Genomic DNA, 24,400 nt, shown 5'->3' with positions numbered 1-24,400 from the left:
CGCCGGCCTCCGCCGACGCACGCTCGCCCCGCCTCCGTGCCCCTCCCTCCCCCGCGGCCTGAGGGAGCCAGAGCGCCCGAATCAGCGGCTCCTTTAACCCCGTCCTGTCTGAGCGAAGAACAGACGTCCTCCGGCGACCTACACGCAGAGGCGGGGCCGAATCCAAAGCTGAGCCCCGGGAGCTGTGCGAACGAAGAAGGCAAAGGGGAATCTCTCCCAGCAGCCTCAGAAGCAGCGGATTAAAGCTCCGCAATCAACTTGATGTACCCTGCGTCTGTGGAATACCTGAATAGACAACGAATCATCCCAAATTGAGGAGGTGGACTTTGAGAGCAAGATTTATGATTTTTTTCCCCTTTCCCTCTTTTTGTGAGTGTGTACGTGTATGCTTCTGTGTGAGATTTTGTCTGTATACCTTTGCTTTCACCATTTGTCCTAGGGTTCTATCCGTCCGTTTTTTGGGGGGTTTTGGTTTTTTTACTTAAAAATTTTTTTTCTTAATAATTCTTTATTTTAATAACTTTATTTTATTTGACCTTACTTTATTTTCTTTTATCCTCTTTCTTTCTTCCATTCTTTCTTTCTTTCTCCTTTTTCTCCCTTTTATTCTGAGCCGTGTGGATGAAAGGCTCTTGGTGCTGCAGCCAGGAGTCAGTGCTGTGCCTCTGAGGTGGGAGAGCCAACGTCAGGACACGGGTCCAAAAGAGACCTCCGAGCTCCACGCAATATCCAACGGCGAAAATCTCCCAGAGATCTCCATCTCAACACCAACACCCAGCTTATCTCAATGACCAGCAAGCTACAGTGCTGGACTCCCTATGCCAAACAACTAGCAAGACAGGAACACAACCCCACCCATCAGCAGAGAGGCTGCCTAAAATCATAATAAGTCCAAGACACCCCAAAACACACCACCAGACGTGGACCTGCCCACCAGAAAGACAAGATCCAGCCTCATCCACCGGAACACAGGCACCCTCCTCCAGGAAGCCTACACAACCCACTGAACCAACTTTAGCCACTGGGGACAGACACCAAAAACGACGGGAACTACGAACCTGCAGCCTGCAAAAAGGAGACCCCCCCCCCAAACACAGTAAGAGAAGCAAAATGAGAAGACAGAAAAACACACAGCAGATGAAGGAGCAAGATGAAAACCCACCAGACCTAACAAATGAAGAGGAAATAGGCAGTCTCCCTGAAAAAGAATTCAGAATAATGATAGTAAAGATGATCCAACATCTTGGAAATAGAATAGAGAAAATGCAAGAAACATTTAACAAGGACCTAGAAGAACTAAAGATGAAACAAGCAACGATGAACACCACAATAAATGAAATTAAAAATACTCTAGAAGGGATCAATAGCAGAATAACTGAGGCAGAAGAACGGATAAGTGACCTGGAAGATAAAATAGTGGAAATAACTACTTCAGAGCAGAATAGAGAAAAAAGAATGAAAAGAACTGAGGACAGTCTCAGAGACCTCTGGGACAACATTAAACGCACCAACATTCGAATTATAGGTGTTCCAGAAGAAGAAGAGAAAAAGAAAGGGACTGAGAAAATATTTGAAGAGATTATAGTTGAAAACTTCCCTAATATGGGAAAGGAAATAGTTAATCAAGTCCAGGAAGCACAGAGAGTACCATACAGGATAAAGCCAAGGAGAAACATGCCAAGACACATATTAATCAAACTGTCAAAAATTAAATGCAAAGAAAACATATTAAAAGCAGCAAGGGAAAAACAACAAATAACACACAAGGGGATCCCCATAAGGTTAACAGCTGATCTTTCAGCAGAAACTCTGCAAGCCAGAAGGGACTGGCAGGACATATTTAAAGTGATGAAGGAGAACAACCTACAGCCAAGATTACTCTACCCAGCAAGGATCTCATTCAGATTGGATGGAGAAATTAAAACCTTCACAGACAAGCAAAAGCTGAGAGAGTTCAGCACCACCAAACCAGCTTTACAACAAATGCTAAAGGATCTTCTCTAGGCAAGAAACACAAGAGAAGGAAAAGACCTATAATAACCAACCCACGCACATATGGTCACCTTATCTTTGATAAAGTGGCAGGAATGTACAGTGGAGAAAGGACAGCCTCTTCAATAAGTGGTGCTGGGAAAACTGGACAGGTACATGTAAAAGTAGGAGATTAGATCACTCCCTAACACCATACACAAAAATAAGCTCAAAATGGACTAAAGACCTAAATGTAAGGCCAGACACTATCAAACTCTGAGGGGAAAAACATAGGCAGAACACTCTATGACATAAATCACATCAAGATCCTTTCTGACCCACCGCCTAGAGAAATGGAAATAAAAACAAAAACAAACAAATGGGACCTAATGAAACTTCAAAGCTTTTGCACAGCAAAGGAAACCATAAACAAGATGAAAGGACAACCCTCAGAAAATATTTGCAAATGAAGCAACTGACAAAGGATTAATCTCCAAAATTTACATTAGCTCGTGCAGCTCAATGACAAAAAAACAAACAAACCAAACCAAAAATGGGCAGAAGACCTAGACATTTCTCCAAAGAAGATATACAGACTGCCAACAAACACATGAAAGAATGGTCAACATCATTAATCATTAGAGAAATGCAAATCAAAACTAGAATGAGATATCATCTCACACCAGTCAGAATGGTCATCATCTAAAATCTAGAAACAGTAAATGCTGCAGAGGATGTGGAGAAAAGGGAACACTCTTGCACTGCTGGTGGGAATGTGAATTGGTACAGCCACTATGGCGAACAGTATGGAGGTTCCTTAAAAAACTACAAATAGAACTACCGTATGACCCAGCAATCCAACTACTGGGCATATACCCTGAGAAAACCATAACTCAAAAAGAGTCATGTACCAAAATGTTCAATGCAGCTCTATTTACAATAGCCAGGACATTAGGAAGCAACCTAAGTGTCCAACATCAGAAGAATGGATAAAGAAGATGTGGCTCATATATACAATGGAATATTACTCAGCCACAAAACGAAAGGAAATTGAGCTATTTGTAATGAGGTGGATGGACCTAGAGTCTGTCATACAGAGTGAAGTCCGTGAGAAAGAGAAAGACAAATACCGTATGCTGACACATATATATGGAATTTAAGAAAAAAATATCATGAAGAACCTAGGGTTAAGACAGGAAGAAAGACACAGACCTACTAGAGAATGGACTTGAGGATATGGGGAGGGGGCAGGGTAAGCTGTGACAAAGTGAGAGAGTGGCTTGGACATATATACACTACCAAACGTAAAATAGATAGCTAGTGGGAAGCAGCCACATATCACAGGGAGATCAGCTTGGTGCTTTGTGACCACCTAGAGGGGTGGGATAGGGAGGGTGGGAGGGAGGGAGACGCAAGAGGGAAGAGATATGGGAACATATGTATATGTTTTACCGATTCACTTTGTTATAAAGCAGAAACTAACACACCATTCTAAAGCAATTACACTCCAATAAAGATGTAAAAAAAAATGTTTATTCTACCTAAAGCTATCAACAAACAGTTCCAGGAAAACTAGACAGCAGACTCCAACGAACGACAGTGGTCACCATCTACACTGCATATAAAGCTAACTAAAAGCACACAGTATTCCACATTAAACTCTTTCTCTCCTGAGTCCCCTGAAGTTGCACCCCACCCAGCCAGCAGTCAGTTGCACAGGAAAATTCTCCACCCTTGCTCATTTTTTCCTCTTGCAGAGTCTCCTCACCAGTGGCTCCTGAGAAAACCCAGCTCCTGTCAGTGTGGACAATGCCTCATGGTCCAGAAACCTAAGCCCTGACAGGAGACAAAGCTCCCGTCTGCTTGTCACAGAGCAAAGTCTGTGGGCAGGGTGCACCTGTGCCCCCAGGGTCAGACAGGTGGGTTTGGCGCCCCCTGTGGGACGTGAGAAAAGTGCCGGGAGTGCCGCACTCACAAACCCAGAGGCCTCATCCGGAAGGCAGTTCTGCTATATATACTAAGTTTAGAAATCCAAACTGAAATGGAGCCAAGTGTCTCACTGTATGTTCTCAAAAATTGGTTAAGGAGCAATTAATTACAAACCATATATAATGAAATGAATGTAGACACAAACTTTACAACTTAAACCAGAATTCACTCAAAATTGCCCATAGACAAATTTAAATTACTAAACTATAAAAATCCTAGACAAAAAAAGATAATCTACATGAATTTAGGTCTGGTGACTTTATTCAGAAAACTGGAAGACAAACCACAAACTGCAAGAAACTATTTCCAAAACACATATCTGATAAAGGATTTGTACTCAAATTATGCCAACAACGCCATTAAAATTTAGTAGAGATTGAAACACACAGCTGGCCCAAGAAGATAAACAGGCAGTAAATAAGCATACAAGAATATACTCAAGAATCTGGTGGAATGCATGTACAACCAACTTTGGAAGACAGTTTGGCAGTTTTTTCCAAATCTAAAAAGTCTCACCTTAGGATCCAAGAAGTGTACCTCTTTTATTTAGACAATTGCTTTGAAAAACTGTGTTCAAACCAAAACTAGCATCAAGTAATGCACAGCACCTCTATTCATAACGGCTAAAAACTTAAGATATCAGGATGTCCTTCTGTAGATGAATTCATAAGAAATTAGGGCACATACATGTCAAGGGGAGCAGAATACACCACCCCAAAATATGCCCATTTGACAAAAGAATTATTTTGCACTGATTAATTTAAGAAACAGCAGACCCAGGAGAATCTTTCAAAACCAAGTAGATGGCTTCCCTGGTGGCAGAGTGGTTGGGAGTCTGCCTGCCGATGTAGGGGACACGGGTTCGTGCCCTAGTCCGGGAAGATCCCACATGCCGTGGAGCGGCTGGGCCCATGAGCCATGGCCGCTAAGCCTGCACATCTGGAGCCTGTGCTCCGCAACGGGAGAGGCCACAACAGTGAGAGGCCCCCATACCGCAAAAAAATAAATAAAGTAGAAAATGCCCTTTTAGGAGGTAAATTTACATTTATTAAGGATATCTCCATTTGTAAGGGTATGTCTCTCTTTGGACCAGGAATTGAATGATGACTAAATATCAAGAAAAGCTTGTTGGGACTTCCCTGCTGGTCCAGTGGTTAAGACTCCACACTCCCAATGCAGGGGACCATGGTTCAATCCCTGGTCAGGGAACTAGATCCCACATGCTGCAATTAAGGGCCTGCATGCCGCCACTAAAGATTACACAGGCTGCAACTAAGACCCAGTGCAGCCAAATAAATAAATGTTTAAAAAAAAAAAAAAACCTTGTCAATGAAATAGGCCTAGATGTAAATCTGTGTAACAACCATACCCTTGTTTACTGGGCTTTGACTAATAATATCCCTTAAATGGCTTCCTCCATTCCCTAACATCTTTCTTTTGTTCTCAGCAGAAGATAGAATTTAAGGTAATGGCTTGGGCCATTTCAGGGAGTGACTCAGTTTTCCTGGGTATCTTTCAAGTATACAGGAGGTACACATGGTATATATTAAACTTCTGATTGTTTTCTCCAGTTCGTCTCTTTTTCATTACAAGGGAGATCTCAATAAAGAACATAGAAGTGTAGAGGGAAAATTATTTTTCCTCTCATATACATGCAGTGCAATAGTATTCAGAGATATAAAGGAATGGATCATCAACCCGTGCAAATATATATATATATAGATATAGATGCAACTAACACTTACATTGCTAAGTGAAAGAATCCAGTCTGAAGTGCTACACACTGTATGACCTCATTTATATGACATTCTAGAAAAGGTAAAACTGACACTGGTAAACAATTTAAGGAATATGTGGTTGAAATAGTCCATATGATACTTTAGTGGTGAATACCTGTCACTATGCATTTGTCTACACCCACAGATTTTTACAACCCAACAAGTAATTTACAATCTATTCAAACTTAGATACTTAGGATATGGGAGTGTCAAAGACTGGAATACAGAATGTAACAAAGAATCTAACTGTTTCATAAATGTATGGAAAAACTCACTGTTGGTAGTGGGACAAATGGGCTGACCTAAGTTAACTTTGGAAATGTACAGAATCTGTAGGCCAAAGACAAAATGTGCCATACATACACAGTGGACTCTAAGTTCTTTCCCATGAGGGGTAGTAGCTAACAGTACTGAAACTACTATATCAGTAATCGAATGGAAAAAGCACTGAATTTAATAAATGACAAATGGTGGAAGCCAGGTTTCTTACCACTGGAGTGGGATGTTACAGTCAAACAAAGGGAGAAGGTTACGATATCCATGTCATAACAGATCCGGTTGGAGACATCGGTATAAACTATCTTTAGCCTACACATAGTTCCACATGGAAATCTTTATAATTATGTGTATATGCATAGGCTGGGATACAGGCATGTATTTCTATGTACTGTCAGCTGAGCATATTGAGCTCCTACATGTAAGTTTTTAATACCATTCTCTAATGAAAGGAACAAGGGCTCTTTGAAGAAAGGGCTGATGCTAGGACTGAGACAGTAAATATAGGAAGCAGCGTAATCTTAAAATATCAGAAAGTAAAGAAGTACCCCAAATTTTAAAAAACCACAAAAGGAAAATTATGTAAAATGAAAACAGGAGCAAATGGAAAAAGCTCTCAACAGTCAAAGCAAGAATGAACTAAGCAGTCTAATCATGTAGTGCTGGATTATAAACAAAAGTTTACAATAATCATTCACGTGTCCAAACTGGTAAAAATAAATTACATAGTTTTCAATGAATGGTGTTAAATAGAAATCTCCTATGCACAAAGCTTCTAAACAATTCATATAGACACTCAGCTGTCCATCAAGGATGTGAAGCTAACCCCTCTCTCCTCAAGTGTGGCTTCTGCATTATGACTTCCTCCTAAATAAGACACACAGGATGGACATGGGAAAAAAATTAACCCTGTGGGAAAACTTGACAAACACTACTTCAGCTAGGTGACCAAAGTTAAGAATATAAGTGAGAAGTTTCCTTAAGAGCCTGTCCTCTTGATATATAGTGAAGAGGAAGCACTTCACCTCTGTGATCTGCTTTTTCAAAGCCAAGTCTAACCACGACAAAAACACCAAGCAAATCCCAGTGCCCGGCAGTCTATAAAATACCTGACCAGTCCTCCTCCACACTGTCAAGGTCATGGAAACAAGGAGAGTCTGAGCAACTGTCAGGACCCAGAAGAGACTAAACAGACATGATGACCCCATGTCCTTTGAGGCCCTGGAACAAGGAAAGGTATAACAAAGGGAAAGTGAATAGGGACTTCAGTTAATAGTAAAGTGTCAGTATTTGTTCATTATTTGTCATGATTCTGTAGAAAATTAGACAGGAAAAAGTAAACGTCAAATAAGAGAAACCTACTGTAACAAACTGGAAACCTAGAGGAAAAGGGGGATTTCTTTGTAAAAACACATTACCAAAATGGTCCCTAAATTAAGGAAAACACAAAAAGGCCAATTAATCACTGAGGAACCTCTTCCCCTACTGGTTATCCTATCACTGTTCCAGGGTTTCCCTCTCCTGGGACAGGGAAGGAGCAGGGACAGAGATGTCTGGCAGCTCCCCTAGTACATGACCCCACCCAGTGTCTTCACCTCCCCCAGCCACGCCTACCCAGTGAGGACACCTGAGCAAGGGTCAGGGATTATTGATTCAGATGTATCAACCAGGACTTTTTCTTTTCCCAGCGACTGGACACACTTAGTATTTATTGTAAGGGTAGAAATACATTAATACTTGCAAGTGACAAGTTCAAGAATGGGTTTGGACCTGGCAGGTCCAGCGGCTCACACTGTCTCAGTGTGACCTTGCTTCTCTCCAAATCTTTGTCCCACTCAGTGCCTTTGGGGGACCCCATTCACAGGCACAGTCTCTCTCACTGCCTTTGGGCCAACAGCAGTTCTAGGTTGACAAACACTCACCATCCATTTTCCGAGAAAGAGTTTCTCCTTTTCTTGGATTCCAAAAAGTCATGGGTTTAAATGCCTTTGATCTGGCTTGGGTTACATTCTCATCCTTGACCCAACACCAGAAGATGGAAAATGGGACAGGCTAGATGTGGGTTGTAAACCCTTCTTCGAGCTGGGTGGAACATGGGGTCATCCTTCTGCAACTGTTTGGACTGGAAGCAGGTGAGATGTAATTCCCAAAGGAAAACTGAGGCACTTGGGCCTGAGAACAGATGTTCGCTGGGAGAAAGCAACAGATTCTAAGTCAATGACAGCTCACTGCACAGCACAGAGTCTGACACAAAAGGAAGAAAGGGGTTCACTTAGGGTCAGGGGCTGCAGCTATGTATCCAGTGCTCTTACTGTCCCTCCCAAGACTACAAGAAGTTCTTTCACTTGCTGAAAAGTCAGGATCATTGGTGGTGGTAAACTCAAGTCTCTTTCCTTGGGCATCAGGTCCTCCCATCTCAGAGGCTGGCCCAGAACAGCCCATGTGCCCTCAGAAGACCCACAGACCTCATTCCTGCCCCTGAGAGGTGGAAGCCCGTGAGTTATGCCATCTCCCTGGCCATATTAACTACCCATCCCTGAAAAACAATACTGCTCCTTTTCCAGTTTCTTCTCTCTCCTTTTCTAAGGGAAGAAACCAAATGCTAGGGTGGTAAGGAAACTCTTGTGCAATGAAGTAACGGGAGGCTCAAGAATTATTCCATGCCATGGAACCCATAATTGGCAGGCTTCCAGAGGCCACATGGATGCATATGGCTCTCCAAGACAATGGCAGTGTCAGTGTAAGCCTCCCACTGGGAGGTCCAGGTGCTCCCATATCTTTGATTCTTAATGAATATGCATGTCAAAAGTTTCTAACGACTGAAAAGACAAAGGATTGCAGGGCCATGGTCTGCTGTATGGGTGTTGTGTCAGGGACACACTCCAATGTTTAGAGGATTATTACTTCTCTTGGCAGCCTATGAGGCTGTGAGCGGGAGGCCTTTTTCTCAGCCACATGCATGTTGGTAGTTGAAACTTCTCAAAGGAATGTCTACACTGTCCAGGTAGCTCTTGAATTGCCCAGCATCATGGTCAGCTCCGTAACTGTACATGAGGGCCTGACAATGCCCAGGCTGGACTGAGCTAGAGGACCACAGATGCCTGCCTGGATAGTCAGAGGTCATAGGCTGTCCTGCCTGAGACTTGATCATCTATTCATGCCCACTCAGATGGAACAAAGGATGCCTCCAGTGCCAGGAGGGCCCCACCAGCCCTTAAGAAGGCAGCATCTGGGGTTTGGCAGGTCACTGGCCCCAGTCCTGTATAAATCCATACGTGTCCGCTGAGTGTCCTCCTGTCTAGGCTGTGTTGGAACCTGGGGCTGCCCAGACAGAGTAGGGCCAGCATCACCCTTCCCAGGTAGGAGGGCAGAAGGAAACCATGCATGACTTCTGACACCCTCCCCAATCCTTGACAGAGGTTGACTTGGATAAGAAACAGTCCGAGACAAGAACAGACATTTCATTCTTCTCTCAGAGCCCAGGACTGGGGGAAGGGAGGCCAGAAAAACAGTTATTGACCTCAGCTCCCTGACTCCTGTTTGACCCTGGGCAAGTCCTATCCATTCTGGAGGCTTCAGAGAGAAAGAGAGGGGAGGGCAATGAGGGCCAATTGTGCTTAAACCTAACTCTAGCCTTTAACCTAAGAACCCTAACCTCTAACCGCAACCCCCTAACAACCCTAGCCCCAGACCCCTAGACCCTTGCCCCTGACCCCTAAACTCTAACCCCCGACCCTTTAGCCACAGCCCTCTACCAGGATGCTCCAACAATGACCCCTAACCCTAAACCGTGACCCCTGAACCCTCACACTGACTCAAACCTAGGCCTAAAGCCTGGCCTAGTGGGTACCGAGGGATGACTGTATGAACTCTCAAATAAACCAAGGAATTAAATCTTCCTGACCATGAATTTAGCAATGGTTTCTTAGATTTGACAGTAAAGCATAAGAAATGAAAGAAAACATAGATAAATTGGATTTCCTCAAAATTACAAACCTTTGTGCATCAAAAGAGGCTATCCAAAAAGGAAGAAGACAGCCCACAGAATGGAAGACAATATTGGCACATTCTATATCTGATAAGACTCTTTACCTAGAATATACCCAGGACTTTTCCAACTCATCAACAAAAAGACAACAACATTTTTGAAACAGACAAATGGCTGCATGGACTGCTCTCCAGGCAAGACATACAAATGGTCAACAAGGACATGGAAAGATGTCAAACGTCAGTAGTCATGATGAAAATGCAAATGAAAGCCACAGTGTGATGCCCCTTCACACACACTAGAATAAAAATAAACTTTAAAATCAATTTTAAAATATATAAATAAAAATAACAAATGTTGGCAGCAATGCAGAGAAATTGGAACCCTTAAAAGTTACTTGTGGAGATGCACAATGGTGCAGTCTATGCATACAAACCTTTACCATTTACTTAAAAATATAAAATATAATTACCATGTGGTTCAACAACTCCACTCCTAGATATATACCAAAAAAATGGAAAACAGGCATTCAAACAAAAACTTGTACACCAATTATTCATAGCAGCACTGTTCACAATAGCCCAGGGTAGAAAAGATTTAAATGTCCATCAGCAGGTAAACAGATAAGCAAAATAAGGTAGATTCATAAGCTACATTATTCTGTCATATAAAGGAATAAAGTAAAATTATACAGCCGCTGTGGAAAACTGTATGGTGGCTCGTAAAAAACATGGATGTGATCCCTTGATTCCACTCCAGGGTGTACACCCAGAATATTAGAAAGCAAGGGCTGGAACAGACATTTGTACCCCACATTCATAGCAACATTATTCACAATAGCCAAAAGGTGGAAGCAACACAACACATCCTTCAACAGATGAATGGATAAGTACAGTGTTATATATACACAATGGAATATGATTCAACCTTTAAAACTAAGGTAATTCTCACACATGCTACAATGTGGATGAACCTTGAAGTCATTATGCTAAGTGAAACCAGCCAGACACAAAAAGGACAAACGTTCTATGATTCCACTAGTATGAGGTATCCAGATAAGTCAAACTCAAAGACAAAGTAGAATAAGGTTGCCAGGGGTTGAGATGAGTTCGTGTTTAATGGTTACGGTTTCACATGGGGAAAATAAAGCTCTGGATATGGATGGTGAGGATATTTTTACAACAATGTGAATTTAGTTAATGCCACAGAACTGTGTACTTACAAATGGTTTAAATGGGGCTTTCCCCATGGCACAGTGGTTAAGAATCTGCCTGCCAATTCAGGGGACACGAGTTCAAGCGCTGGTCCTGGAAGATCCCACATGCCGCAGAGCAACTAAGCCCGTGAGCCACAGCTACTGAGCCCTCGTGCCACAACTACTGAAACCTGTGTGCCTAGAGCCCGTGCTCCGTAACAAGAGAAGCCACCGCAATGAGAAGCCTGCACACAGCAACGAAGAGTAGCCCCGCTCGCCTCAACTAGAGAAAGCCTGCGTGCAGCAACAAAGACCCGACACAGCCAAAAAATAGAAAATAAAATAAAATAATTTTTTAAAAAGTTTTTAAAAAATGATTTAAATGGTAAATGTTATGTGTTTTTAATCACAATGGAAAAAATGAATGAAATAATGATCAATGTTACAATGTGGATAAACACTGAAAACATCCTAAGTGAAAGAAACCATACAGAAAAACCACCCAGATCATGCTCATCTTGTACACTTTAAACCCAGCAAGGTTTTTTAAGTGAGGAAAAGCCCCAGTGGTGGTTCCAAGAAAAGAAAACTGGATTCGAATAGAAAAATACATTTCCACAAAGCTGGGGCAGCTGGTGAAAGTTGAAGCAGGTCTGTAGATAGGATTATAATGTGGAAACCATAATTATTCCTCATTTGGGGGTTATGTGCTCGTTCCCTGGGAGAGTGGCCCTCCTACTCTCACAGGGTAAAACAAACTGGAGTATTTTGTGAATGTGGAAAACTTTATACTGCTATTTAAAGTTTTTTATACAATTGAAATTTACTAGAAAATAAAGTACTTATCAAAACAGCCATGTCATACCATGCCAGAAATACAGACAGAGCTATAGGGACTTGCCTGGGGGCGCGGTGGTTAAGAATCCAACTGCCAATGCAGAGGACATGGGTTCGAGCCCTGGTCCAGAAAGATAACACATGCTGCGGAGCAACTAAGCCCGTGCACCACAACTACTGAGCCTGTGCTCTAGAGCCCATGAGCCGCAACTACTGAAGCCCGAAGCCTAGAGCCCATGCTCTGCAAGAAGAGAAGCCACTGAAATGAGAAGCACATGCACTTCAATGAAGAGTAGCCCCAACTTGCTGCAACTACAGAAAGCCCACGTGCAATAACAAAGACCCAACACAGGCCAAAAAAATTAATTAATTAAAAAAAATAGAGCTACAGAGCATACAGCACTTCCACTCCTGGGTGTATATCTCGGGAAAACCATAAATCCATAAGACACAGGCACTTCAACTATTAGTGCAGCCCTTTTGCAGGAGCCTCGACTTAGAAACAATATAAATGTCCTTGGAAGGAAAAAATGGATAAAGAAGATATGGTACTTATGTACAATGGAATATTACTCAGCCATGAGATCAATGAAATAAGGCCAGTTGCAGCAACTCAGGTGAACTTAGGTACAATCATTCTAAGTGACATAAGTCAGACACAAAAAGACACTTAGCATAAGATATCACTTATAGGTGGAATCTAAAAATGGCTACAGGCCTCCCTGGTGGCGCAGTGGTTGAGAGTCCGCCTGCCGATGCAGGGGATACGGGTTCGTGCCCCGGTCTGGGAGGATCCCATATGCCGCGGAGCGGCTGGGCCCATGAGCCATGGCCACTGGGCCTGCGCGTCCGGAGCCTGTGCTCCGCCACGGGAGAGGCCACAACAGTGAGAGGCCCGCATACTGCAAAAAGAAAAAAAAAAATAAATAAAATAAATAAATAAATAAAAATGGCTACACATGAACTAAATTACAAAAGAGAGTCACACATTTAGAAAACAAACTTAAGGCTGCTAAAGGGGAAAGGTGGGGTGGGGTGAGGCATAAACCAGAGGGTTGAAATTAGCACATATAGGGTTCCAAAGACCAAATAGGTAATTGACAAGACCTACTCTATAGCTCAAAAAACTAGACTGGGCACACTCTACTCACCATAAAAGAATATATACGACTGGTAAGAATCTGAAAAAGAATTTATGGATGTCTCTCTGTAAGTGAATCAAGTGGATGTGCAGCAGCAAGAAAGACAGCATTGAAAATCAGCTATACCCCATTATAAAAATAAATTACAGAAAAAAAAAACCAAGGAGAAACTGTTACAAAATTCGTTCAGGGGCTGTGATGAAACCTGCATTGACCCCATCTAGATCTACAGTGAAACGGGACAAGAGCAGAGGGCTCAATCTCTGTCTTTACATTTACAGTCTAATGCGAGCTCAGGTCATTTTACCTCTGTTCATACACTGCTGATTATTTTCAACAAATCACAAAGATATCGGTGTTTTATATTTACTATTTGGTGCTTGAGCTGGAGTAGCAGGCAGCGCCTTGAGTATATTAATCCTGGCTGAGCTATGTTAACCTGTAGCGCTACTTGGAGATGCCCAAATCTTTAACGTAGTCATAACAGTCCCTGCACTTGTAATAATTTTCTTTATAGTTGTACCCATTATACGGCAGGGTTCAGAAAGTGACTTGGACCACTAATAACTGGGATACCTGAGGTAGCATTTCCCCAAATAAATCATGTAAACTTTTGACTACTTCCCCCATCATTCTTACTCCTACTCATATTACCAATAGTAGAAGCTGGTTCTGGTAAAAGTGGAACTGTATATTCAGCTCTAGCCTGCAATCTGCCCCACGCAGGAGCCTCTGTTGACCTAACCATTTCCTCCTTACCTTTAGCAGGTGTCTCTTCAATTCTTCGTGCTATTTCTTGTATTACTATAGTCTTTAATCCAAAACCAGCGGTCAAATCCCAATACCAAACACCATTATTTGTTTAGTCTTCCCTAACTATAGCCATATTACTATAATTACCACTCTCAGTCCAAGCAGCCAGAATTGCCACACTGTTAAGAGATAGAAATCTCAACACTACATTCTTTGACCCTGAAGGAGGAAACCGAATCCTATAGCAACACCTAGTTTGATTCTTTGGTCACCCTGAAGTGTGTATTCATGGCCTACCAGGGTTTGTTATAATTTCACATATCATTACGTACGATTTAGGACAAAAACTGCCTTTCAGCTATTTGGGAATATTATGAGTCATGTCCACTGGCCTTTTAGGATTTCTCTCGTGGGCCCATCTCATATTTACCATAAGGGTAGCTGTCGACTCAGGAGCACACTTTGCATCAGCTACCATAATTACTTCTATCCCTACAGGAGTAAAAGTATCTAGCCGACTAGAAACTCTTTATTTAATTTTTTTTTTTTTTTTTTTTTTTTTTTTGCGGTACGCGGGCCTCTCACTGTTGTGGCCTCTCCCGTTGCGGGGCACAGGCTCCGGATGCGCAGGCTCAGCGGCCATGGCTCACGGGCCCAGCCGCTCCGCGGCATATGGGATCCTCCCAGACCGGGGCACGAACCCGTATCCCCTGCATCGGCAGGCGGACTCTCAACCACTGCGCCACCAGGGAGGCCCTATTTAATTTTTTAATTTTTTTATTTTTGGCTGCGTTGGGTCTTCGTTGCTGCGCACCGGCTTTCTCTCGTTGCGGTGAGCGGGAGCTACTCTTCGTCGCCATGCGCAGGCTTCTCATGGCGGTGGCTTCTCTTGTTGCAGAGCACAGGCTCTAGGCATGTGGCCTTCAGTAGTTGTGGCTCACGGGCTCTAGAGGTCAGGCTCAGTAGTTGTGGCGCACGGGCTTTTTGCTCCGCGGCATGTGGAATCTTCCTGGACCAGGGATCAAACCCGTTTCACCTATATTGGCAGGCCAATTCTTTACCACTGCATCACCAGGGAAGTCCCTGATTAGCAACTCTTCACGGAGGTAATATTATATGAGATCCCACTCTATTATGAGTTTTAGGCTTTATTTTCCTTTTTACAGTAGGTGGTTTGACAGGAATCATCTTAGCCAACTCATCCCCAGACATTGTCCTCCAGGACACATACTATGTAGTAGCACACTTCCATGACGTAGTGTCCATGGGAGCAGTCTTCACTATTATAGGAGGCTTCCTACACTGATTCCCACTATTCTCAGGTTACACAGTTAACTCAGCAGTAGCAAAACTCACTTCACAGGTATATTTGTAGTAGTAAATATGACTTCCTGCAGCACTTTCTTGGCCTCTCAGGGAGGTTACTACATTCCTCTGAGGCACACACAACATGAAATATTTTGTCTTTAGGCTCATTCGTCTCAGTAGCAGCAGTAATGCTAATAATCTTCATAGTGTGAAAACCATTTGTGTCCAAACGAGAAGCCTCAGCAGTGGAAACTGCTGCCCCTAACCTAGAATGGTTGCACGGATGCCCTCCACCATATCCTATATTTGAAGTCCTACCTATGTAAATGTAAAATCAGGTAGGACTCAAGTCCTTTTCAAGCAGTTTGAAGCCAACAGCATAACAATTATGTCTTTCTCAATAAATGAGATAAAAGTAAAAAGTGATGTAAAATTTCCAAAGTGAAATTATAGGCTAAAATAGTGTATATCACGAAGGCATATCAATTTCATCTAGGCTCTCAAGATACAACATAACCGATTATGGAAGAACTTTTACATTTTCATCACATACATTAATAGTGATTTTTAAAAGAAGTTCTCTAGTCCTCTATATTATTTCACTAATATTGACAATTAAACTAACTCATATATGTACAATAGATTCACAGGTAGAGAAAATTTGAACATTTTACCAGCCATTATTGTAATCTTAGCTGCTCTATCATCATTGTGAATCCTTTACATGATACATGAAATCAATAACTCTTCCCAAAGCATAAAAACTATGGGTCAGTAATGATACTGATGCTACAAATACACAGATTAAGAAGATTTAAATGTTGACTGCTCTGTAATCCCCACATCAGAGCTAAAACCAGGAGAATAGTGATTAATAGAAGTCAACAACCTAGCACTATAGAGACAGTCATTGAATATTAGTTTCATCTGAAATTGTTGTACACTCCTGAGCTGTTCCTTCTCAGGCCTAAAAAGAGCTGCCACCTCATTACAAATAGCTCAGTTTCGTTTCTTTTTATGGCTGAGTAATATCCCATTGTATATATGTGCCACATAATGAGGTGGATAGACCTAGAGTCTGTCATACAGAGTGAAGTAAGTCAGAAAGAGAAAAGCAAATACCGTACGCTAACACATATATATGGAATCTAAAAAAAAATGTCATGAAGAACCTAGGGGTAAAACGGGAATAAAGACACAGACCTACTTGAGAATGGACTTGAGGATATGGGGAGGGGGAAGGGTAAGCTGTGACAAAGCGAAAGAGAGGCATGGACATATATACACTACCAAACGTAAGGTAGATAGATAGTGGGAAGCAGCCGCAGAGCACAGGGAGATCAGCTTGGTGCTTTGTGACCGCCTGGGGGGGTGGGATGGGGAGGGTGGGAGGGAGGGAGATGCATGAGGGAAGGGATGTGGGAACAGATGTATATGAATGACTGATTCACTTTGTTATAAAGCAGAAACTAATAAAAAAAAAAAAGATTTAAAAAATAAATAAATAAATAAAAAGAGCTGCTATCCCAGGACGCCTAAATTAAAGAATCCTAATACCAACAGGACCAGGCCTATGTTGTGGACAAGAGAGCTCGTTTTCCTGAGGTCAAAGACAGGACAGAGGGATATGGCTGAGATATGGGGTGAATCTGGAGCCCATGGGGATGCACCCTCCAAGCTCCAGGATAGGAATGGGGCCTCTGGGGTCCCAGGCCACCCACCACGCCCTCCCGAGCAGGATCTTGGCAACATTCCCTGTCAGTGATGAGGGAGCCCTAGCACTTGTCACGCCCCAATGCTGTGTCCTATGTGGGTCCCATGCTCTTGGGACCACACCCACACTCTGCAGGTCCACGCTGCAGGGTCCTTCCTGCCTCAGGAGTACAGACCCCACAGCAAGCAGTTTCCTCCCCAACCAGCAGGAGGAGGGGAGGAGAGCAGGGGCACCAGGGGAATCTCACTCAGACAACAAACACCCCAGGGGTGCCAGCGGGAACAGTGATGATGCAGATGAGGCACAGACCAAGAGATGGATCCAGAGGGCCCAACAGGCAGCTGGTCAGGTCCTGGCTCATCTGTACCCCAGACACCTTTGTCCCTCATACAGCCCCTTCCTCATACACCCTCTCCTTAAATGCAGATTCTTCAGATGCAAACAGGCAGAGCTTCAGGCTGAAAGTCAGCTCTTCCAAAGTGACCCCTCAGCAAACACTGCAGGATTCTACTCCAGTGGGTGCCCTGGAGTCCACAACTCAGGGACTGAAGTGGATATCGGTGCCAGGGGCAGTGGGAGAGAATGGGGAGTGAGACGCTCGTGGTTGTGGAATTTTGGTTTTGCAAGATGAAAAGTCCTAGGAATGGTGGTGATGGCTCCACGAGAAAGTAAATAGATCTGATGCCTCAGAAACGTGCACTTAAAATGGTGAAGATGGTAAAGGGTATGTGACGTGTGTTTTATTTCACTTAAAATAAATTCTTAAAATAATGTCTTGTTCACTGTGATTCCATTTCGACTCCCCTTCATCACAGATATCAGAGGCCCAGACACAGTCCACTACCTTAGGGGCCATCACGGTACCCTCACATGGCACATGGGAGACCATTCTTAGGGGGGGCTAGTCTGTGCTCACCTGACCTCTGTCCAGGGGGACCCAGGCAGTGGTGACCCCCATAGATTAGACATATGATATGATATATTATTAATATGATACCACCAAGCATTGTCACTCACCAGAACACAGAGCAGCAACCCACTCAAACATGCCTGACTTCACATGAATGTGAGAAGATTAAGAGAAGAAAAGGTACCACAGGTTAATCAGGTCAACACCCTTAAAGCAGAGGTTGGAAATCTCAAAGGGGAAAAGACACACTGCAGGCAAAGAGCACATATGGGCTCTCCCCGTACATGTGATCCTGACCCATGCAGATGTGGTGAGAGCCACACAGTCCCCACACCCTTTACCTGGGGTCGCACGTCCACACTCACCACGGTGACCCCACCTCCCTAGACCCTGCACCTAAAGTCACACGTTCTCTCTCAACAGGTGACCCCTCCTACCCAGACCTCTCCACCTGAGTCACATGTCCACAGTCCCAGGGTGAGCCGCCCTCCCCAGACTCCCCCAACTGGGGTCACATTTGCACAGTCTCCAGGGTGACCTCACCTCCCCAGACCCTGCACCTGGGGTGACATGTCCCCTTGGTCAGGACACCATGGCTCTGCTGGTGGATCCCCTCATGTGGAAACAAGCTGTGTTCCTGGGGCCTCCTGGGATGGGAAAATGTGGCAAGTGGGTCTCCTCTCCCCACACTTGTACCAGAGAAGTCCTCCTCTTTTCAGTTTGATTCTGTTGATTTTACCTGTTTTTAAAGCTTTCATGCTAAAGTTGAGCACACTACTTGGTTCTGGCAGGCTCAGTCCTTTCTTGTCTCACATGCTTGTTGAGATAACTCACAGGACAGCAGGGCTGAAAGCAGGGGGGCAGCTCTGGACGCTTCTGAGTAGGGACGGTAGACTGGAAGGAGAGCTCAGCAGCAGCCTCAGCTGTTACCCATCGGGCTTTTGCCCGATCTGCGTGCCCTGCAATCAATTCACCAGCTAAACCTGCCTCCCTACGCACCATGCACGTGCTGGTGAATTGGAATTATTGCCAGGTAGCCCTCCTGTGGATTCTCCACGAGCCCCAGGGAAGGTGAACCTTACAGGGATTAAGACTAAGGCCCCGACCACAGCACTGACCCTTGGGAGGACCAAGTAACCACACTCAGAAGAGAGGCTGTTACTTAGAGAAGCCCACCTCAGTTCCAGACCCCAGACATTTAAGCACTCACCTTCAGATGCAGGCACGGAGCTTCCCAGTCCTGAGGCCAGGCCGGGTTTCTACCCAGGTTCCCATAGTCCTAGCGTACACAGAACATGGTCAGGCCTAATCTTCTTCTTATAGACAACACATGGTCAGCTCTGAACATAATCAGTAGAAAGGACATGCAGAGGTCTAAATCTACCGTGTAGACAGAACTTGACCATGTTTAAACTAGCTTAGGGCTGATCTCATAGGAGGTACAGACCACACACATGGGTCTCTCATCTTTGGACACCCACATCAGGAAACTGAACAAAATCTTTGTCATTAAACATTTCAACAGGCAAAACCAAAATGTTACCAATATCTCTGGCCACCTGATGGTCAGGATCCATGAGTGAGCCACGAACTTCTGAGAGTGCAGCCCCGTCTGCTGCCAGGACAGACAAGAAGTGGCCTGATTCCAGCCTCCCAGGCTTCCAGAAGGAGGCGGCCGCACTGGAAGACCAGGCAGGACAGTCCTGCATGGTCCGGACCAGGAGATCCTGTCTGTCCGCTCCACTGGCCGATTCCGGGCGGGGCGCTCAGGGCCGCTGAGAGCCCTGAACTCAGGTCCTGCTTCCCTGCAGCGTGTGCATGTGCATGTGTGTGTGCGTGTGTGTGTGCGTGTGCGTGTGGGTGTGTGTAGAGGGGGCGGTGGCTGACGGCTCCCATGGCTCCCGTCCCGGGCACCGCACTGTCTTCGAGGGGAGTCACGGGGAGAGGTAGGGGCACAGAAGCTGTTGGAGAGGAGAACCCACCGTGGAGCTCCTTGCACACTGGCTCACCCCACCTGGTGACCCGCCTGCCCATCGTGGGCCGCATGTCACCCCCCAGCCCCCACCCCCGAGGGCAGGGCGCCTGCTCTTTCAAAAGGACAAGGTCTCACATGAAGGAGACCCAGTGGGGACTGTCACGCCCCCACTCCTGATGCTGACTTTGGGAGAATGAACCCCCTTGACTGGGCGATGGGACACTGTGAGGAAAGAGGTGGCGGCCCCATCCAAGTCGGGGCCTGGCTGAGAGATGGGAACACAGGAGCCAAGTGCAGGGCCTGGAGGCCAGGCCAACAGGAGGGGCATCCCCAGCCTTGACCGGACTCTCCAACTGTGACATTGTAGCTTTAGGGGACCTGGGGCAGGTGACTGAATGTAATGCGTGTCTAAAGTGGACCCTGAATGGGGCTTAAGGAAGGTGTGAAGGATGTTACTGAGACCGTGACAGTCATTGGAAGACAGACTCTGTGTCAGGACATCCTGCTCCATCCATTTAAATCCCTGAGATCTGTGACCTTTACGTGGCTACGCAGGATTGTTAGAGCAGCTACGTGTGGATATATCTGCAAGTGGTTCCAGCAAACACACAGTTGTGCACACAGGCGGGCACAGCACACACACAAACATATGTAGGTGCACAGCACAAATATATTCACACACTAGCATATGAACACACATGCACGCATATGCCCATGCACACACTAACGTGAGCAAGTGCACACTAACGAACGTGTGCAAGTGCACATACCTATGCACATGCACAGCATAGGTATGCAAACAGGCACAGGCACACGCATGTACATAGCACACACACAGGGAATAAAGTGAATCCATAAAGTGAGTCCGTAAAGCATTAAGTCCTGAACACAAGTGAAGCTGACATGTATTTTTCCCTTTTCTTAGCTTTGATGTTTTTCACAATAAAAAGTTTAAGGAAAAAGTTAATGGCAAATGACTTTTGATTCATAGGACTTTCTGACGTTATTCCACAAATATTATGACAGGAGAAATGAATGTAGATAGTACATGTGTCCACTAATGGATGAATGGAGAAGAAAAACATGGTCCATCAATACAAGGGAATGTTATTCAGCCTAAAAGGGAAGGCAATTCTGACACAGGCTGCAGCAGGGATGATCCTTGAGGGCATTAATGCTCAGTGATGTAAGCTAGACACAAACAAACAAACAGTGCTTGATCCATTCATACAAGGCCCCTAGAGCAGTCGGAAACACAGAGACAGAAAGTAGGATGGTGAGTGCCAGGGGCTGAGGGAGGGACAATGGCGACTGAGTGTTTAATGGGTACTGTTTCAATTTTGCAGGATGAAAAAATTCTGGAGGACGATGGCGGTCAGGTTTGCACAACAGTGCGAATTACTTCTGGACCCTGAAATGTGCACTTAAAAACGGTTAAGATAGTAAAGTTTATGTTTTGTGTATTGGACCACAATTTTTAAAACTTTAAAAAAAAAACAACAGGAAGTAGTCCGTGAATAACACAAGATGCACAACTTCACTGACAACCGAGGGATTAAAACCGTAAGAAAACTATTGTGCACACACCTACCAGAATGGCAGACATGAAGACACAGTATCAAATATCAGCAGGATGTGGAGCAATGGAAAGCCCGGTGCGCAGCGGGGGGTGCAACCACTTCTGAAACAATCGGGCCTCAGAGAGCGAAGTCCGTGCACACAGACCCACAGTGTTCCTCCCAGCTGAACACAACCCCCCCAGCCCTGCACCAGGACACACGGACATGGACTCTGCAGCCACAGGAGCCAAACCTGAAAGAACCTGAAGACCATCACAAGCAGATGCAGAAATGAACCATGCACGCTCCTATGAAGGAATATTCCACAGCGATGGAGTACATTTTGTTTAAAGGCAGTAAAACTATAAAAAATTATTTTTTTAAAAAAACTATATTCACAAGATGAAAGAATCTATAATTCTGGCACCTAAGGATTGTCGAATGCTCCTAAAAATAGATTGTTGTGGAAACGTTTATTATAAGGAAATTAACATATTCTCTAGGAAGGACGGGGTGAATGTGCCTGCTACATTTTCTACATTGAAGACATATACAGGTTTTGATTCTACTTCTGTTAACTCAAGTGGGGCTTCATTGGATTTCTGCTACCGCGGAGATAATCAAATTCTGGGGAGGGGTCAGGAGAAAACTAGTCATAGGCGTTCTCGTGTAATAATTACTGTTGAAAGTGTAAATGATCCATTTATCAGTAAGACTGAGAATAGAATAACTGCTACATTACTTCATATGAGATTGTGTCTGCTACTGTCCCTAGGGCTCCAGTGAGTGAGTATTTTGAATGTGAAGCTCATCCAGATCTGAGAATGGAATAAATGGCTAGGTGTGATATAGCTAATATAAATAATATGCCTACATTTATATTAATTAGTGGGTAAGATATGGGAAGAGGAATTCATGTTTTGAGAGCCAGGGTTAAGGTTAGCATTGGGGCAATAATATATAAATTGATGATGTTGATGGACATAGTGGTTCTTTAATAAGTAATTTGTATGCCTCAGCAATGGTTTGTAATCATCCATGGGGGCTGAGGATTGTTGGCCGTTTCTGGATTTGTATATAGCCTAGGATTTTCCATTTAATTAATATGAGGAATGCTATGGTGAATTAAATTGGGTCATTTGTGAAAGAATGTTGATTATAAACATATTCTTAGGAAGAGGACTTGAACCAGTGCAGATAAAGGTTTCAGTTTTACATAATTACCGGGCTCTGCCACCTTAACAAACATGGTTCTACAGTAGGGTATGTATAAATTAATTGAATGTAGAGTATATCATCATTTAGTTTCCAGACATTTTGTAAAGTAAGCCGTAATGCTCTTGTCCTTTCCTACTGGCAGAAATCTGCAATAGACAGAAAGCAACCAGGATGACTCCAGTCTGAACTCAGATCACGTGAGACTTTAATCGTTGAACAATTAAGAGCAGTTATACCATTGAAATGTCGTGATCCAGCATCAAGGTCATAAACCATATTGCCGCTATGAACTCCAGAATACAATTACACTGTTATCCCTAGTAAAACTTGTTCTGTTGATCAGTGTTTTAGAACAGGTGATAAAGCATTTTGACTAGTTGGTCTAAATTTTGATCACTCAGAGGTGGTTGCTTCTCCAAAAAATAAATGGCACACGGGCCCAAGGCGCACCAGCTTCAGTAGTTGTGGCACACAGGCTCAGTAGTTGTAGCCCACTGGCTTAGTTGCTCTGTGGCAAGTGGGATCTTCCCAGACCAGGGATCGAACCCGTGTCCCCTGCATTGGCAGGCGAATTCTTAACCACTTCATCACCAGGGAAGTCCCAGAATCACAGTCTCTCCCTTTTAGTATACCTTAAGCCCAAAGAATCCATAGAGAATTGTTACAGAAAATAAGACAATAAAATATTGTAAGGACTGTAACAGAAGCATATAGTACATTGTTCATATAGACACAACCCAAGCAGTTACAAAGTATATTAAAAGGGAGGCTGAAATTTTATTTTATTTATTATTTTTTTAACATCTTTATTGGAGTATAATTCCTTTACAATGATGTGTTATTTTCTGCTTTATAACAAAGTGAGTCAGTTATACATAAGCATATGTTCCCATATTTCTTCCCTCTTGCATCTCCCTCCCTCCCACCCTCCATCTCCCACCCTCCCTCTCCCACCCCTCTAGGTGGTCACAAAGCACCTAGCTGCTCTCCCTGTGCTATGCGGCTGAGGGAGGTTGCAATGTTAAAAGAATAAGATAAATTATACCCACAAACTCCCAATCTTTCCTGAAACGTTGCAATCTGGAACCCTATTGTAGGAAGCAGAAGATTCCAGGAGACATTCTACAAATGAAGGACTCTAAAGCCTGTGGTTGGATAAGGAATTCTGGAAGGAAGGTATCCTCACCAGAGGAGAGCAGGTTCCTATACTTGTCTAACATCACATACCTGGACAGTTCCCACTGATCTTGGTCCAGGCATTGCCTGTCCTCTTGAGAGAAAACTAGGGCCATATCCTGGAATGTCAGCAGTCCCTGAAATTAAAAGTACACATACCGTGTGGCCACGGGAAGAGTTCATAATGTGACCCAAGAAGAAAAGAGCAAGTTAAGAGAACTGGTTTTAATTTAGAAGAGTGTCTTCAATTACCCACTAATATATATATATATATATATATATATATATTTTTTTTTTTTTTTACAAAGTAAGTTTCTCTATCTTATTTCTAACTACAAGAAAAGAGTGTGGCATGTGATCCACAAAACCAGTATAGAGACTATACTTATCTGGAAAAGAAATGATAAAATGATGGTTTCAACACAGGCATATGCATTTTTGAGTGTTTTATTTATATCAAATTGGATAAAATGTGTGTATTTCTCAGACAGAAAAGACGTGTCGAGGTAGAAATGTACCTTTCAACTATTCATGGGTACACAAGTACACTGGGGAGACTGTACTAGTTCAGATTGTGATTCAGTAGTTCCGGTGGGCCTGAGTTCTATTTT

Source organism: Mesoplodon bidens, assembly GCF_964165515.1.
Source record: "Mesoplodon bidens genome assembly, contig: HAP1_SCAFFOLD_300, whole genome shotgun sequence".
NCBI lineage: Eukaryota > Metazoa > Chordata > Mammalia > Artiodactyla > Ziphiidae > Mesoplodon > Mesoplodon bidens.
The sequence above is the reverse complement of the archived record's forward strand: the minus strand, read 5'-3'. Positions refer to the sequence as shown.